Consider the following 16,088-nt stretch of genomic DNA (forward strand, 5'->3'; position numbering starts at 1 on the left):
CACAACATAGAAAACTAAAGACTTAGCAACACGAACCCATCAAAAAAACCGGCAGTGATTTCACTTCCTCCATAAGGGTATGCAGATTCTGCTCCACATGTGGCACCAGTCATGTTGCTCAAGTTAGAACAAACCCATAATAAGTATAATTCGGTAATTAATAAAGTTAGATCTTCTGTTCTATGTAATTATAACGCGACATAAAACTCAGGTAATTAAATATAAACGTCAGTATTTATTGGAACGCTCAAAGCCGAATACTCGAAATCCAGTAGCCATTTTCACAAAAAATCTTAAGTGTAAAATTAATCTTACGATAAAAATATTTAGTTGAATTTTTAAGGAATATTTTAAACTTACGATACATTTTACACTTAATTTTTTTGTGTGAAAAGGGCTACAGGCATGTTTACGAACAATCACATTGTAAATGTTACATGCATATAACTAAAAGGACTTAAACTTATCACCAAATATGTCTCAAGTCAACTTTGCCTGAGGAAGTTGAAAATTTGTTTCTTTTTTAACATATATTTTTTCAATAAACAATCAATTTTAGAAAGCTCTGTTAGAAGTCATGTCAGTTACGACATATTGACTGCTAAGCTGATGATACCTTTCAAGTAATGATAGTCTACAAGCAGAGGTACCAACCATGTGCCGTTAAACCTTACCCTATCAGCCATGTCATACAGCTGAAGGACACCTACGGGTGCGGGAATTCTCGCTACATTGAAGACCCATTGGTTGCCTTCGGCTGTTGTTTGCTCTATGGTCGGGTGGTTGTCGCTTTGACATATTCACCATTTCCTTTCTCAATTTTATTAACTTATGGAAAAGACACTATCAAAGTTCATTTGAATGTTGCATTCAATACAAATTGTTAAGCACATGCCATATTGGGCTCATATGAAAGATAATTGATCGAATATTTCAAAAAAATAAGTTTAAATGTAATTCGACTATTTTGGTCCCGTGGTATGTTTCATATGAAATTTAGGGAAAATGTGAAAATAAATCGAAATCCTTTGGGGGAAAGTCGCAAAGACACATACTGTAGCGATAACAGGGTTATGTTTTGGTGGAAACACGTTGCCCAATGTCTCTTGTCATTTTGGTAAAAAGGGTGGAAATGCAAGATATATGCCTTGAAATATCGATATCAGTAACATTCAAAATAGCTGATTTCAGAAGCTAGTTTTCTCAAAATTCAACCACTCAAACAGGTTGCTTGTCTAAATCGTTCTCAGTCAAGCAGTACACTAAGTTTGTTCTTTAACAAGGAAAATTCATTGATTACTTAATGTGGCAACACCTGAAACTAGCCCGATGAAGAAAAAGAGAAAATAGGGGGAGAGGCAATTGGATTGATCGATGTTTAAAGGTTTCTGTCAACTTGTTAATGTGTAATATATTAAACGAACGAAAACTCATTTTAAGTGTTTTAAGAAACAATAGTTATAATATGTTGGTTTTTATAAAATCCATTAAAACAATGAAGATTGTGTAAGAAACTTACAAACAAATACATTAAACAGATATAGACATTATTTTAAAATTTTTTTTTGTATACATCGAATTTCTCATTATATACTAACATATTTCCGTTGACAAAGTACAATTATTTCCTGACGAAAGGTCTGTCACAAAATGGCGGATGACTCCCTGATGTGAATGATTGGATTGTGAAACAAGAAAAGGTAGGGACTAATATCATTGTTTTCTTATTTAATAAATTACTGAAGAATAGACAAATGAATTTTGGCAAATAAGTTAGTCCTTTTACGCTTTCCAACATCGAAGTTTGATCTTACAGTGTTTGCATATATATTCACGATACTTCCGCCTCAATAACGTTAATGTTATTTGATTGCCAAGAAATGGCCTAATAATTGCTTCTTCCTGTAACAAATATGACTGCACGTGAAGTGAATAAATGTTATACACCTTTATTGTTTAGTTTGTTCCACACAGATAAGACGTATTAATGTATGATCAGGTTAAATACACAAAATCTGTCTGTTTTACTTGTTGAAGACAATGAACCTACAAACAACTGTCTTAGTCTTACAGTGAAATAATCGTATTGAGGATACCATTAACAACCAGACTTTGATAGAACCATTCAAAATGCTTATACAGTAAGTGAGTCCACATGACATGTCAACCAAATGAAGTAAAATTTTGCACACATGTTATGATAGTCAGTAGAAATAAATTTTAATTTTAAAAGTTTATTTTACGTTATTGTTAGATTTTATAGCGCCATCTTCTTAAAAGGGCTCAAGTTTGTACAATAATATCAAAATTGTGTTACTCTGAGTATGCTTGACAAGGTTATGTTTAACTGGTATTTGAATTGTTTTTCTTAACACGCATCATCAGTCCTTCGATACTTGGCAACATGTTAATGCCTGCGTAAAGGTAAACTTTGGGGCTGACCGGTTTAAAAGAAAATTATTTTGAGCATATTTTGGATACTTGGTAAAGTAGTAACAAAAGGATATAGCATCTCTTTAAGAACTATGATTTTTTAAATCTTTTCAATACCTTTATAAAGGTTTACATGTGTACTACAAATTTATTGATTTTTGAGCTAGGGTCTCTTTCACCGTTAACAATTGTTACATGGCAACGGAATAAAAATGGGTAATTTTCACATATTTTTTAACAAAAATCCGTGTATTTAATCATGAAAACTTATTTATCTTTTGACACTAACTTATGATATTTGGCATGAAGGTGTATAACATTAAGACAGTCTATATCGTAAAATGAAAACTGCCTTATGACCTTGACCTTTGAGCTCAAAGTCAAAATATTTGATTTCTTTACTTAATTTTATGACTGGAGCACATAATTTTCTCTCCATTGAAAGTTTTTTTTTATAATACTTGATGCACAATGTCTTGTTGTCCCTCTAAGCATCAATATCCGACCGGGGACATATAAATGCTGTTCGTTCGTCTCTGTCCGAGCATCGGTTCGTATTGTAAACTATCTATCATAATCTCTTTAAATATAAAGTATAAAAATAAAAATAATTCAAAACGTATTTTAAAACAACAGTTTGATATTCTGAACAAATTTAAAGTGATGATTAAAGCTAAGCATATAATAGATTCAAAATGACCATTTAAAAAAAAAAATATGTAGCAATTATATCTCAGATGTCAAATACTTCGAAAGATGTACGTGTAACATTTTGACCGAAACTGTAACAAAAATGATATAAAATAAATGTATCGATTTCAATGTGTTTTATTGGCCAAATGGTATGCAGATCAGAAAACAATATTAAGGTTATTAAAAAATGATGAGTTTCATCATAATTTTATACTTTTCTTCTAAATGGAGTGATACTTAAATGGATTGATGTTAGGTTTCAAATTTGATATCAATCTAATTGTTCGAATACTGGTTTGTCATTTAGGGGCCTTTTTCTGCTGACTTTCCGGTATTATCTTTGTTCATTTTTGAAGGCCGTACGGTGACTTATAGTTATTAATTTCTGTGTCATTTGATCTCTTGTGGAGAGTTGTCACATTGGCTATCACACCACATTTTCTTTTTTTTTATATTCTTAACCAAATACAACACTTTTAAATCAAAAGGTTTCGTTTAACCTTCAGGTAAAATATGTATAATGACGATAGTTCTATTCGTAGATTTACAAAAAATGTGGTGTGACTGCCAATGAGACAACTCCATATACAAGACTCAATTTATAAAAGAAAACCAGTATGTAACAAATAACGGTCTTCAACACGGAGCTTTGGCTAACACCGAACTGCAAGCTTCTAGTATAAAACCATTCAAACAGGAAAATCAATTTTGTTTGCTAGAAAATATATTTGATGATCTATATATATATATATTCTATTATGCAATTCTACTAAACTTTAATTCATTTTGTTAATTGAAATAAAAACGACAAATTTTGCATTTACTTTATTAATACATCATATTTTGATTCATTGTGTAATGAATAATGTAAATGTACATCGAAGCACCTTCAACTTTTTTCTGGAGTTTTTTAAGCACAAACTAATAATGACACTCTTGTTCCACAATTTTAAAATCTATTTCTTCAAGTGCAAAATACGAAAAACAAATATATGCTTTGTGAATTAAGTTTTAAAAGCCTTAAGCCACTCTACATATCGTTACGATGATATATAACCTGTTCATCAACTACACTTGTTAACCAGATATTATGCTTGGTGAAAGTTAGCAAAAGAGGGACGAAAGATACCAGAGGGACAGTCAAACTCATAAATCGAAAATAAACTGACAACGTCATCGATAAAAATGAAAAAAGACAAACCGATAAACCGATAAACAATAGTACACATGACACAACATAGAAAACTAAAGAATAAACAACACGATCCCAGGTGGTCCGGAATGGTAAGCAAATGACAGGTAAACATACAGCTCTTAGAAACTGTTTTATGATTGTCGACAGGTCACCTACTGAAGTTTCTTCAACCCCAATCAAGCAAACACATCGTTTTTATATCGACACAGACTATTTATATTTAGATGGGACTAGAACTCTATGTATCTGATACATACTAAGCTTAAACACTTTTCTAATTTTTGTTTATCAATGACTTGGCCACATGTGTTCTTTAAATGAAAATATTTGAGATGGCATTTTAAATTTGGAAACTGTAAATATATTATATGATATGTACCTACATGTAATACATTTAGAATATATGGTTTAAAGTTACTACACTTTATCATTTGCTCATAGTATGCTTTACTCATTGTGCCAAAATTTCTGTTTTTATCTTAAGATACTGGACCGTTAAAAAAACCATTACTTTTGTTAGTTTTGTCTGAATTGTTTTATATAATCAATTTAACGTAATTATGAAAACATAGTGTTTACCATAACAGATATTCAACACCATTGACTAACAAATTTAAACAAATAATTAGAAACAGTATAACAAGCAATCGCCTATTTGAAATCTAATATTCTGGTGATTTCTCCTAATCTTTAATATAATATCAGCTAAAATCAATTATATGATAATGAACGCCATTCAATATTAAATAGAAAAAGGGTTGCCATTAAAAAAAGTTTATAAATGATAATAAAAGGTTTAACCTTCAAACTAAATGTTTTAAACAACCTTGTCGCTATAAACGTAAACATGTCCGGTGTTAAAATATAAGTTTCCTGCAGATAATGATACTATCACATTAGAGTTAAAAAAAATATAGATAGGTATAGTGTTATTGTTTCTCATAAACATATTATAAGACAAGGTTGTGACTGAATGACGACTAAATTACATATTATATAGTAATCATACTGTTACATTAAAGTTAAAAATATAGTATAAAATTATTGTTTCTCATAAATATCTATTTCTTATTTGGCCTTTTAAACATTTTTTTTTTATTCGAGCGTCACTGATGAGTCGTTTGTAGACGAAACGCGCGTCTGGCGTATATATAAAAATGTTAATCCTGGTATCTATGCTATGATATAGACAACGATTGTACATGTATAATACTCCCTGCATTTTTTTAAATTACAATTGACTTTTCCTTTGGAAGCTTTTTGTAACAGTAATGCTAAAGATCTGCATTATATTGCACACAATACCAACTTCTAAGAGCCCTTGAAACATCCTTTTTCAGCATATTGAAACTGTTAATGGAATAAAATGGGAAATCTTGAACATGTATTTAAACAAATCAAATAAAATGACTCTGTTATGTGACCTTTAAACTGTTTATCTTTGAGCCATTTGAACTCTGGTTGATAGTTGTCTGAATGTTAGTCATACCACACCTTCTTATATTTATATTGTTGTCGAACAGGATTGGTCTCCTGAGTTTAGGGCTTCCTACACTCTCAGGATGTTAAAAATCCATTTCAGAATGTCATGCTTGTTAGTCTAGTAAAAACTAACATGATTAACTGAAAGCATGTGCTTGTCCTGATATGCATGTCATGCCTCATTAACCAATTCGTTATCATAATTATCAAAAAGACAGTAGAGTACAGTTACATGTATAATAAGAAGAAATCATGTATTCCAGTTCAGGGAAAGTGCAAAGACATTAAAACAGACCATATTTATCCAACCTCATATCATGCTTATACTTCAAATGTGCATGTATCACCCATGTTTGCAGTCAACCATTCATAAATGGTCTGATTTATAAACAGTTAAAATTATCAAACAATGTTACTTGAATATTATGTACCTGGTCCAACAGGAATAAAAAGGCCATCTCTGCTGAATAAATTCCTACTCAATTGTGATATCACCACTTCGGTCACTTTCTTATTTCCATTATGGTCTGGATTGGCACAGGACCTTGAAGATTTCCATAACAGCCCTAAATTTTACCTATGCACAGAGTACACCTTCAAGTTTGGTTGAAAGCTACAATATCAAATACATTTAAGAAGAAAAATCAAACTTGGCTAAAGCATTGAAAAACAACAGCTTTACATTTTGTATTACTGTCATGACTGTTGAGGACAAATGTTTAATATTCACAAAAAAACACATGTAGCATGATTATCAAACTCATTATGTATGTCATGCATGGTAATAATCATTTTAGCTTTCTTCATTTGTTGGTCACCTGGTCAATAAGCATGCAAATGTGAACATTCTTCCAAATTTGCTTTATACTAAAGAATATAAATCTCTTTCTATCTATCAAGAATAAGAATAATCCTTACATTTAGATTCATGTTTTACACGAAGATAAAAACAAAATTGCTTTGCATGTTTTAAATTGTCAAAAATGGATGCTAGTTATACAAGTGTTTTTCCAATCTATTCATGCTTATCAATATAACAGCTGCTTATTATTTATGTTTAAAATTTGAACCATGATAAGTCGACATTGTTTCATAATTTGACTTTTCATAACACAGCCTGTAACAGGTATCAACATAAACAAAAGTATACTATCTATAAAAGGGGAATGGGAAATTTACAAAAAATCCTAATAGCATTAACTGAAAGGAGATAATAATTATTTACCTACCTAAAAAGTCCACACCTGTATGATCTGAGATGATATGAGATGTATGATATGGGTGTCGTTTTCTAATGTTTTCGAGTATCAAGTTTCGTACTAGATATAAAAAAAAAGATATGTAAAATCAAAGGGAAAGGCGATTTATCTTAATCTTTATAATTTGCAGCAGTGTTAAGCATTATTACGTTTAATGCACCTGTTTAATACCCCGCCAATGCAGAGAAAAAATGTTTTGGTGAATTTTTATAATATTTGTGGGTCCTTTGTTCTGTTGTATATAGTTTTAGTGTCACTGAAGCATATTTTAATTATAATTTTAATCATCGAGTTATATTAAAGTAAACTATCAAGAAGGATCTTGTTTAGTCATTTCTCAAATGATGTTTGTATGAAAAGATATATTTTTCAGTTTAAAACCACTATTGGTGTATTCGTTTATAATATGTTGCGGGACATAACATTTTAATCAACATATTGTTGTACCGAGTTCTTGTCTAATCGTAAATGATAACACGATAACGTGTTTAACGGTAGGGACATAAAGAATTTTCTGCTGAACCATATGACTCTTTTATCGATGATACTGCTTCTGTTGCACCCATGAGCTCTAACATTTTTTCTAAGAACCTAAAACAATTGGTATGTTTCTATGTGGTTTCAATCACAAGAAGGCATGATATCCTATATGTACACGATATCTTTGTAAACATGTTATAAACATGTTGTAAGTATACGTTAATTTACGTTTTTTGATTGAGTTAAGCTTTCCAACTGATATTTATTGTGTGTTTTTTTATGCTGTGATGTGTTACTATTGTTTGAGAAAATGGAAGAAGGTTTGGTACCATTAGAACGTTCAATTCCGCTGCAAATGTTTGCACCTGTCCTAAACGTTGGTTTTCTCGTTTGAATGGTTTTACACTTAGTCTAGTAATTTTGGAGCCCTTTATAACTTGTAGTTCGGTGTGAGCCTAGGCTCCGTGTTGAAGGCCGTACATTGACCTATAACGGTTTACTTTTAGTAATTGTTATTGGGATGGAAAGTTGTCTCATTGGCACTCACACCACATCTTCCTATATTTAGTAACAAAAGTAGTTAGTTTAAATGTAAATGTCGGTTTTTGATCTTCCATTAAAGTGAGTCATTGTCCTGTCAATAAGTTGTTTGTATTATCTTTCATTTTTGCTGGTATGCTTTGTACGTGTGACTTTTTGTGTTTCTTTTGTACATATGATGTCGCTTTGTCTGTTTAAACATCCCGCGAGTATGTGATTGTACAGATGCAACATTAGCTATACACAATGGGCGCTTGTTTAATTTGCCAATTTTAAATTATATTTTTTTTTCATTTATTCTTATTACATCTTTACATAAGAGAAACGATAGGCAGAACAACTACTACCTTGAATGAATATATTTGGTTGCTTTGTAAATCGAAATGAAAAAAATAATGAACTACTTGTAGTACATTTAAAGCTTTAACATTTTAAGTACATTTGATTTTTAACCCTGTCTGCTAACATTGCCCATATTAAATTTTATAATTGTTTGTATATACATTGAACGACAAAATATGTGACGTATTAAATTTTATGACGTCAGACACGCAAATCAATGAATGTGTTTGTATATAAATGTTTTTATGTTTTGTTAAATTGTTTATTTTAAAATTGTTAAACGATGATAACTGTTGTACCAATATTTTGACTATTTTATTATTATGTCAGTTTAGTACACGCATCATTGTAAATATAAAGGAATTTGATGAGACTGTCATCAAAGTGAGAGGTTTAGCGCTATAAAACAAGGTTTAATCCACCATTTTCTACATTTGAAAATGCCTGTACCAAGTCAGGAATATGACAGTTCTTGTCCATTCGTTTTTGATATGTTTTGTCATTTGATTCACTATTTTTGTGATTTTACTTTTTTTAACAGGTAAGACAACAAATTTAAGAAGCTGAAAAGAAAAGTTACTCTTATTAGGTATATAGATATATAAGTATCGAGATGCACCTTTATGTAGGAGAAAATAAAAGCATTATAGCAAAATAAGTGCCTATGACACGTTTCCACTAAGATTGAACTTTAGGTATATCCAGAACATTGATTGTTTCTGTTTGTCTCTGATTTATTGATTATTTTTTCAATAACAAATTAAGACTTAGCATATTGCATGTGTTATGTAGAAACCTTTCCATTTTTAAGGCTATGTTGTGCCATCTAGATGTGTTTAACATATTTGTTTTATAAGTGTTGGCGTCTCATTAATGTAAATCCAAAAGTCCATTTATTCATGAAATACTGTGGATTCATTATTATTCGTTGGATACCAATTTTCATGGATTTCGTGGGTACCGGGAAACCACGAATTTAAATATTCAACGAATTGCAAATTTTCTAAAGGAATATATGCATACTTTGTCAAAACCACGAAATTAAATACCCACGAATATGCAAGTTTTCCTTAAACCACGAAAATTGGTAACCATGAAAATAAATGAATCCACTGTATAGTTTGTATACTTAGTCCATGGCAGCATAGTTGCAACATGTGGAATAAATATATCTGTTATCTTGCCTTTTTATTTGAATATCGAAAACATGGATATTTCAGAATCCTAACACAGAGGACAGCATGTTTAGTTTATCTAATCAGTATACAATCTAGCTGATAATATAGACAAATATCTATGGCGGAATCTGGTGAGGACGTGGTACAGTCAGTTGACAAGGTAGACAATAATCCGTCTCACAACAGTCAGACAGAGTTACAATCAGTGTCAAGTTCTAAGACAGGTACTTGTTTTTAACTCATATATTGACTTTTGTTTCCTTTGGTCATTTCACACACATATACGTGTGTTACCTCTCGTCATTTAATACATGTATTGACTTTAGTCATCTATATACCTTTTCCAGTGTCAATATGTTATGCAGTATATTTGGAGAGACAGAACAGCTATACAACAAACACATTAATTGTTATCGAAGTGATTAAACCTGCAGTCCCGGCCTCTCAGTAAATCGTCATCTGAGATCATTTCGGTACGACCTGCTGATCTCAGACACTCTTCCATCACTTTTCATAGACCACAGCGAGTATTTGTCAAAGGTTGACAGACTGGCTCATGGACAGTTTCCCCCAAGGTCACTAAAGAACAAAAAACAAAAAATTAGTTAATATCATTACTTGTTTCATGAAACTCAGGCATCGGTACAGGACTCTTAAAGTTTTAAGGAATTGTTCCCTCCTCTCAAACATCATGATTGAAAACAAATACCACCGTATTGATAAATGATTATGTGTATGACGGTCAAGACTATCATTCCAGTTTGACAACCACATCATTCACATGTCAAGATAAGATTCATTACTGATGAAGGTGTTCCTGAATTTTCTATTTAGTTGGTGATGTTGGATAATTTTAGATCTGCTCTTTACATATATATCATCTGATCATGATGTACATGTTTTGATCAGGAAAGAATCTAAATATACTGGCTTACTTTTTGATATGTTGCAAAAGTAACAAATAACTTCGCAGAACGAAACATGCGTAATAAATAAGATATATAATTTGTCTTACAGAATTTGAATGGAGTAGTACAGATGTTCGGCCGAATACACTAGAACCGTAAGTTTTTGCTATTTAATTGGTTTAATATATTGGTTAAGAACTGGACGGTTAATCAGTAAATTATCTTTTGTGACATCACAAATTATTATGTCTACGATGTCGCGTTTTCATCCAGTATGGCTACGATCTCACGTCCTCGTTAACGTTCTTCCTGGATATCACTTTATCGTGTATGTATCAAGGTAAATAACTTACTTTTAACTTTGGACCAGGGGGCGCTTTACAATTTCTGTAAACAAATAAACTATATACGCCATTTGCATATTTTTTATGATATCTGGAGTTGGAAGATTTTAATTATTTATTTTTTAATTTTAGAAATGAAAGTAAAGTTTTAGAAGGCACGCTTTTGTATTGATATAGAGCAGGTTGAATCAGCACATCAAATTGACACCAAAAGTTTGAAGTTTGATATCGTTCTAATGTCAATAATTGTATTGATGCCACATGAACAGCATACTTGTCTTGTGTTACTGTAGTATAACAATCAGAATTAGACAAGCATAACCACACCTTGAGGTTATTTCTTCATAGACAAAAAAGTATTATCGGCTTTCCTTAAATAATATCAACGTACTGCCATGATTTCATGGAAATGCATTATTTCTCAGGGGAAAAAAGTTGTTTGGGACAAAGTTAGATAGAGGAAATAACATACATGTAGTATATAAATGGACAAATTATAAAAAAAAAAAGTTTAACAATCAACTGGAAAACACAAATCAATCAATGGAGCGAGAGAAAATTTACGTTTCCGTGAAAAGAACATGAGTAACACAAAATAAGGAGAAACATTATTTGTCTGGTCGGATTAAAGTTATCGTGTGTCTCTTATGATTGCTTTTTCAGTCAGTGCTGACATCAACAAGTAGGTAAAGTTCTTATTTGGTCAGTCCAAGGGAATACATATAATAGTTCAGTGTTATATATGCCGATGAATCTGCCTCAAAACTGTACATTTCTTAGCCGATTATTATGCCTTGGCCTGCCCCTTCTGTTATGGTCAAAGACTGAAAATAACTCCTGTTAAACTTTGTGATTATGTTAGTTTTAGAGGCACATTCTATGTAAGGTTAATAGTATTTGGTATGTAATTGTATTAGATGAGAAAAATGAAATCACAAAATTACTGAACATGAAGGAAAATTAAAAAAAGAAATTCCATAATCAAATGTCAATATCAAAAGCTTACAGACATCAAACGAAAGGATAACAATTATCATATTCCTAACTTGGTACATACATATTCTTATGTAGGAAATTGTGGATTAAACCTGGTTATTAATCTCGCATGAAAAGTTTGCATGGCGCAGATTGAAGTGTTGCCGTTTCAAGTTGATCATACTATCGAAATGACATACACGTGAGACATATTTCTGTGTCAACAGTTTACTTTGTAACCATAAAAATTTGAAAAATCAAACACAAATCAATCCATAGTATTTAATTGATATTATAATAATATTGAAAATTTCCATAAAGATATTTCATTAAACTTTTTGTCTCAGTTCACCTTCTCCTTAAATTTGAAAGTTATATATCATAATTTATATTTACAGAATACAAACAGAAGAAGACAACTTGTTACAAGCAGTGTGTACTATTCTCTATACTGTACCTAGAGCATTTGAACACTACATAGACAGAGAGTACACAGGTGGTTTTCTCCAAGCTATCCGTGATTATAAAGATCAGTTGAAGACTAAACTCAGACCAGAGGAATGGGATTTACTCAGCCAACTATTAGGTACATTACTTACATATTTTACAAGATATACCTTAAAAGGTTTCCTATGTCTTAGTTATCAAAAGTACCAGGATTATAATTAATTACGCCAGACGCGCGTTTCGTCTAAATAAGACTCATCAGTGACGCTCATATCAAAAAAATTATAACGCCAAACAAGTACAAAGTTGGCGAGCATTGAGGATCCAAAATTCTAAAAAGTTGTGCCAACTACGGCTAAGGTAATCTATGTCTGGGATAAGAAATTCCTTAGTTTTACGCAAAATTCAAAGTTTTGTAAACAGGAAATTTATATATAAAAAAATGACCACATTATTGATATTCATGTCAACACCGAAGTGTTAACTACTGGGCTGGTGATACCCTCGGGGACGAAACGTCCACCAGCAGTAGGTTTTTTTTTAATAAAACTGATAGTAATTGAACAATAATTATTTCTGTAAATTAAATTTGCAAATGTAGTTGCTATACATCTGAATGAGGTCAACAATAAATCCTAAATCATATTAAAATTGTACCTTTAAAGGTTTTCTATGTCGAAGATGGTACTAAAACTAATTATAATCGAAGAATAATTCTTCTGTAACTTAGATTTGGAAATGGAGTTGCTCTAAATCTGAATGAGGTCAACTATAAATCCTAAATCATAACAGTTGGATCAAATAGATATAAAACAAGAATAAAGTCAAACAAGAAATTTGGAGATTTGAATAGTCCAGATATCTTCAGATTGATAAAAAAAAATGGGAATGTGTCAAAATGATAACAACCCGACCATAGAGCAGACAATAGCCGAAGGCCACCAATGGGTCTTCATTGTAGCGAGAAACTCCCGCACCCAGAGGCGTCTTTCAGCTGGCACCTTAACAAATATGTATAGTAGTCATACCAGTGACAATGGACGTCATACTAAACTCCGAATTATACACAATAATTAAAATCAGGAAGCATACAAGACTATCAAAGGCCAGAGGCTTCTGACTTGGGACAGGCCCAAAATTGCGATGGGTTAATCATGTTAATGAGATATCAACCCTCCCCATATACCTCTAGCCAATGTATAAAAGTAAACGCATAACAATACGCACATTGATATTTAGTTCAAGAGAAGGCCGAGTCCGATGTCAGAAGATGTAACAAAAAGAAAATAAACAAAATGACAATAATACATAAATAACAACAGAGTACTAGCAGTTAACTGACATGCCAGCTCCAGACCGCAATTAAACTGGTTGAAAGATTATTTCTTCATTATATAAATATCAGGCACAATCTCTCTCGTAAGGGTTTTAGTATCATACTATCATAAAGTATATGAGAAAGACATAACCCGTGTTATGCCAACAACTGGTTTTAAATACATGTGTTTAGTTCCGGTGCAAAGACCCCATACCTCTTTTCCATACATTTTATGAATAAACTTAAATTGTTTGAATTCAGGTTAATAGTTGCATGTTTCTTAATGAGACAACTATAAAGATTTGCAGTTGCAGATATATAGTATACCATTGAGTAGATTATTCTAAATCAGTTTAGCTCGCTGGTCAATAAAATACAATCATTTGCTGAAGTTTCATATATAGTTAAGTTTCTTATCGAGTAATTATGTAAATATCAATATTGAACTTTAAATCCAAAAAATACAGTACCAAAAAAAAAAATCAAAATGGAAAGTCCCTAATCAAATAAAAAAATAAATATTCAAACACATAAAACGAATGGACATTAACTGTCAAATTCCTGACTTGGTACATGTGAATTAAAACTGGTTTTATTGATAGAAAAACCTCTTATTTTTATGACAGTCGCATAAAATTAGAATATATTGACAACGATGTGCGAACAAGACAAACAGACATAATAGTTAAATTGTAAAAAATATAACTAAATTAGCCAAGCTCAACTGTGGTTCAAAAATTATAAATAAAGAACTGTTTTGTCAATCCCGCCGCGGTGATGCAGGCATCCAATAATACCGCTGTCCATTTATTTGTATGCACTTACCAATATTAGGTTCCGTTTTCTTATTTTAGATTGATCACAGTTATGAAACTTATGAAACTAAATTTGCCGTTTTAGCACTTAAACTCCAGTTTGTGTTTGAGCAAAAAAAAGTAAGACACCTGTATATAACGCGTGTAACACCTAAACACTAATAAAGTTTTGATTGTGTGGCATAACGTTTGTCTTATCGAGTTTTTCCTTTTATAAAACGGTTTTTTTGCCGTCTGTTAAATGGACACATTTTTCTTTCATTGTTGATTTTATTAATTGAGGAAATTTACAGTTACTGTTTACTCATAAAAGAAAGTTAAATCGGTCATATTGTTTTCATTTTATTAAAGTTATCGTATTTGATTGTTTTAACATTCGATTTTTTTTTCAGTTTCTTGATAGTATGTAGAGAATCGTAATGTCAAATAAGTTTGAAAAGGAATGTTTTCGATCACTAAACACAGATTCAATTATATTTAAGTTGGTTTAACTGTTCCAACGTTATGGTATTATGATGTTATAAACATTCCTTTTGGTGTTCATAATATATATAGTATATAACGTCACGAATCCCTACAACCAAACAGACATTATTATTAATAATAATTTTCTTTTTTTCAAGAAAGCAACTTTGTAGTTTTTTTCAGACTCTTTTATATTTATATTGATATTACATCAGACAACTAAATTTACAAAACTGTTCTTACTATCTTACTTGATCACCGTGGTTACCATTTGTTTTGTTTCTTTTCCAGTTCACCACAGACTATACCATTTCTATGATCAGATAGTACAAGACACCATTTTAGATAGTGAGGTTCTTGATCTACTGATTTGCAGTATCCTAAGCAAAGAAGACAGAGCAGAAATAGAACACTACCCAAGACAGTCTGACCGCAACAAATGTATTTTAAATCTTCTAATTGAAAGACCACAAGATTCCTACCAAGTCTTATTAGAAGTTCTTAAGGAATCCACGACTTGTCCAAAAGACCTGATAGAATGTATGGAAGGTCAACTTTATTCCCATCATAAACTTGTTTCTCAGTCCAAAGTTAAATCATGTGAGTATTTAGTTGTCAAATTGATCATTTGTATGAACTTGGGTGTCAGGTATTTTAAGTGACAACGTGACAAAAGGAATGATGGAGAGGAATCGACGCTTAGATAACAAAATACACAAAAAACTCATACAAGAAGAAAAATGCTCACAGTTACTAAGAGCAAGATCAAATTAACTCACTAGCTATTATATACGCGTGTGTGTACAGAAAACAATGCAAAAGTTATTCTTTTGTTACTGTGCGACTTGTCTGTTAGAATTGCCTCCCATCTATTGCAATTTATTAAAAATTCTTTCAAAATTGCAATCGTTTTACAAAACCAAATTGATCAGAAATATCAACAAATTGCTGTAGAAAACCAAAGTTTTGTCGTAAAATTACAAGGTGATAAAGCAGAGCATACTGACAACCCTATAAGACTTTGATTCCACTTACATGATATTGAAAATCAGTCTAACATTTTGTATACATATCTTATTGTACTTTATGATAGGCAGACATTTTAAATTGATATACAAATTTCCAAACTCAGCTGTCATATAATTTTTCTTTCGAATATTCGAACCGAACATTATTTGAGTTAACCCATTTTATATTAAATACAATATATGTAA

The 16,088-nt window shown here is 31.3% G+C and overlaps 1 protein-coding gene across 1 annotated transcript in view; it reads left to right on the forward strand.

Moving 5' to 3' along the window:
* The first annotated feature begins 1,645 nt into the window (after window positions 1-1,645).
* LOC143052029 (uncharacterized) overlaps window positions 1,646-16,088 on the forward strand; it is a 106,415-nt gene continuing 91,972 nt past the window's right edge. The window contains exon 1 of the mRNA XM_076225004.1: window positions 1,646-1,700. The gene's annotated coding sequence lies outside the window, so the exon portion shown is untranslated. The remainder of the gene's footprint in view (window positions 1,701-16,088) is intronic.

This window comes from Mytilus galloprovincialis, chromosome 11, assembly GCF_965363235.1.
Source record: "Mytilus galloprovincialis chromosome 11, xbMytGall1.hap1.1, whole genome shotgun sequence".
In the NCBI taxonomy this organism is placed as follows: Eukaryota; Metazoa; Mollusca; class Bivalvia; order Mytilida; family Mytilidae; genus Mytilus; species Mytilus galloprovincialis.